This window comes from Sinohyriopsis cumingii, chromosome 5 (genome assembly GCF_028554795.1).
Source record: "Sinohyriopsis cumingii isolate HCF-2022 chromosome 5, ASM2855479v2, whole genome shotgun sequence".
Taxonomy (NCBI): domain Eukaryota; kingdom Metazoa; phylum Mollusca; class Bivalvia; order Unionida; family Unionidae; genus Sinohyriopsis; species Sinohyriopsis cumingii.
The window spans coordinates 122,225,603-122,229,816 of record NC_142965.1 but is presented as its reverse complement, the minus strand read 5'-3'; positions in this window follow the sequence as shown (position 1 = coordinate 122,229,816).

Here is a 4,214-nt window from a genome sequence, read left to right as displayed (position 1 = left end):
TTTTTGAGGGACAAGAAGGGAAACGCTTGTACTTCAAGTACTAAATATTGCGCAGGCCAGCCTCATGAAGCAGGAAGTGGAAAGACCTAATGAGAAAGAAGATTGTCCATATATTTCAATAAAATATTCCGGTGATAATTTTAGTTTCCAAGTTTCGTGTCAGTTTAGGAATTTTAGTACGACTTAAGTGCATTAGAGCGAGACAGTCAAACAATGTTAAATCTATGGACGTTTTTACCATAGAATTTACAAATTGCCCAAAACTGGTCCACCATATTAAATTATCACAAACACCCAGAGTTAGAGCAATCCCCAATGTTATTTCATTAAATTTTTTTTTTTTTTTTTTTTTTTTTTTTTTTTTTTTACCGTTAAACTCGCCTTGTACATACAGTAGACTTCAATGTTAATCTTTGGACGTTTCCCTATAGTCCAGCCCCCACCCCCCTCAAATGACCCCCACTACTGTAATTCGTATTATACATTATTAGTTTTTCCATTTGTTACGTAGTTTAAGTAATCGTTCATATTAATTGTAAATTGTAGTGTTATAATAAGTCAATTTATTTAAGAGTTCGTGTGTGTGATCCGTATGAGCTAATCAGGTGGCAACTCCATCTCTTAAGCATGAACTGTACTTGTTGTCATGTTCGTTCTATTACAGCCTTCCGGTATTCTAAATGAAATGTTCGTTGCTCATGGACAAGATTTGTCATAAAATCTTCATGCAAACATTAAACGTTGTCATAGGTGGTCATGGGTCTTTTTGCATGGAGATGATGTGTGTGGGTGGGTGGGTGGGTGGGTGTGATTTGGATTTTTAACGTAACTTTAACAATTGTTCAGTCATATCGCTACCATGTCTGCAGTGTGGTAGTTTATAGTGATGTCTAGCACTGGGGCATCATGCTGCAGACGTGTAGCATGATGTCCCACCCAGTCACATTATCCTGACACCAGGCCAACCAGTCCTAACACTAACCTTTTAATGCTGAGCGCCAGTCGAGGCAGCTGTTAGTACCATTCTTGTAAGTCATTGGCATGACTCGGCCGGGTATTGAACCCCATGGAGATGACGCGATGGGATTGAAATTACAGACACCAAGGCGAGATGAATTTTCGACGATTTTCTAATTCTGCGCGGGCAGAGAGAGAGAGAGAGAGAGAGAGAGAGAGAATGTTATTCCCATGTCTTCACTATTATATTTGACTACCCGTTCCTTTGTCATTTTTCCAGCTCTGTTTATCTTATCAGTACATTTCACATCTGAAGCCCATGCCCATAACGAAGAGCAACCAAACTGAAAAATTCCAACTATTGTCGAATCTGCTAGATTCAATGAAAGTCATTTTTATACCACAATTATAACAAGGCAAATAAGGAAGTAAAAACTGTGATGCGACTTATTCTCATTATGTAATCAGGGACTGAGTTAGATTACGGTAAAAATCTATCTATCTATCTATCTATCTATCTATTTATCTATCTATCTATCTATCTATCTGTCTGTCTGTCTGTCTGTCTGTCTACCTATCTATCTATCTATCTATCTATCTATCTATCTATCTATCTATCTGTCTGTCTGTCTGTCTGTCTGTCTACCTACCTACCTACCTATCTGTCTGTCTGTCTGTCTGTCTGTCTGTCTCTCTGTCTGGTCTTTCTACCTGCATGTCTGTCTGGTCAGACAACATCAACGCATAAATCCGTCGATCCAACCATCCATTTATTAGTTCATGGAGTATGAAAGCTTGCTCCAAGCTAACTATACTTAATTATATGCTAATTTTTTTTCTCCGTTAACTTTATATTGTCAAAATCGTGCAGTATTTTACGATATTGACACAAATAAATCCAGTCATTATCACGAAATGTAGTAGAATCGACAAAAATACCAAAATCTATTAATTCCACACTAAATGGAAAGGTTGTTGCAATGCACGTTCATTCACATTAAATAGACAAAATCACCATTTTCTTTCGAAAGTGATGTCTACCGCGCGACTAAATTCAAAGTTATCTGGGCGGAGTTATGCACGCATTAATAATATTGTTGTTGAGTACTGATTAATCTGCGTTTGTGTATTTAGTTGCAATACAGCATAAATTCAGTTATTTGGTTTCTTGTAGTGTATTTTTGTCTATATAATTAAGCCTTAGGTAGAATATGAAAATGATTGTTGTTGTTGTTGTAGGGTTTAACGCCATTTTTCAGCACACGATAGGCTATACATGGCGACCAGTATTAATGGTGGAGGAAGAACCTGGGAAAACCCGGGAAAGAACCATCGACCCACGAGAAGCTGCTTGAAAACTTTCTCACATACCCACATTGGCTCAATCCGAGACTCGAACCCACGCAGACAGATAAGATGGCAGTGATCCGTAACGGAGAGCGCTTTAGACCACTATGCCACTCGGGGCCCCCCGAATATGAAAATGAACATATAATAAAAAGTTTACTTCATTTGTGTCGGAAAATATGAACGAGTTTTTTTGATGGATAAACTACACTCCCAAAGTCGTGCAGTACATCCATCCGACCATATCTTCCCATAAAAATGCAGTAACCTATAATTACTTTGCTTTGTATATTTGCCTGCATGCGTGCTTGAGATGCTATTTGATTGCATATCGCAGTCTACAATCAAAGGAGAATCCCCTCTAGCCGACCTACTTAGAAATTGTTATTCTCTCTCTCTCTCTCTCTCTCTCTCTCTCTCTCTCTCTCTCTCTACTAATTTGTCTCTCTCCTATTTTGTCTTTATTTTGTGCAAATTCTATTCCAGCTGCTTATAGGCGATTGTGCAGGAGATGGTCTATCTGAGTTATATAACGTTGACATGAGATGGTCTATATGGGTTATATAACGTTGACAGGAGATGGTCTGTCTGGGTTATATAACGTTGACAGGATATGGTCTATCTGGGTTATATAAAGTTGACAGGATATGGTTTATCTGGGTTATATAAAGTTGACAGGAGATGGTCTATCTGGGTTATATAAAGGTGACAGGAGATAGTCTATCTGGGTAATATAACGTTGACATGAGATGGTCTATCTGGGTTATATAAAGTTGAAAGGAGATGGTCTATCTGGGTTGTATAACGTTGACAGGAGATCATCTATCTGGGTTATATAACGTTGACAGGAGATGGTCTATCTGGGTTATATAACGTTGACAGGAGATGGTAGTAGTAAATGGGGATACCCTAGCGACAATGGGAATTAGCATTACAAACACCCCTGGGACAATCTGGCGACAAGGGAAAATTAACATGGAGAAAAATCGTGGGACAATCTGGCGACAAGGGAAATTAACATGGGAATAAATCGTGGGTCACTCTAGCGACAAGGGGAATTTAACATGGAACTATAGTGTGGGTCTGTCTAGCGACAAGGGGAAATTAACATGGGAATAGAGTTTGGGTTTGTCTAGGGACAAGGGGAATTGAATATGGGATTTTTTTTTTAAATTTAAATTTAAATTTAAATTTAAAAAACGGGGTAGGCAATGGAAAGGCTATCTCTTTTCGAGAAATATGGCTGGCCCTGAAAAGGGCCTTTGGGTTTTCTTCTTCTTCTTCTAATTTCTTCTTTTTCTCCACCAAGTTCTTATTTTATCTCCAACACTCTTTCTCTTCTTCTCTTTCTTTTTCTTCTGCTCTTCTTTCTTCTTCTTCTCTTCCTCCTCTTCTTTCTTCCTCTTCTCATTTTCTTCTTCTTTTTTAATCTTTTCGTTCCATTTGCTTATTCTTATTCTTTCCTCTTCATCCTCCTTCTCCTCCTTTATCTCTTTCATGACACCACTAATCTTGTCCTTTACCTTTTTTAAGTTATTAATTTCCATCTTTACACGATGGGGACTATAGGAATAATGGTCTTCAACCAGTCTTATTAACATCTGCTCCATCATTCCTAAGTTGTCTAAAACGTCTTGTAATGTTTGTATTTTGTCCATTTGTTAGAAGCCATCTTCTTTTTTTATTCTTTGCAGAATGGTTTGAACGACGAATACTGTGGGTTCTTATACTTAAAGCGCGTACGTGAAGGAAAACATCCCCCTAAAACGTAAAATTGATCTTACCTAGATCATGACCAAACAACGCGCGAACGTGAAGGAAAACATCCCCCTACTTTTTCATTTCATATAATAAAACCCAAACTATACTTTCTCATTTCATATAATAAAAACCCAAACTATACTCTCCAC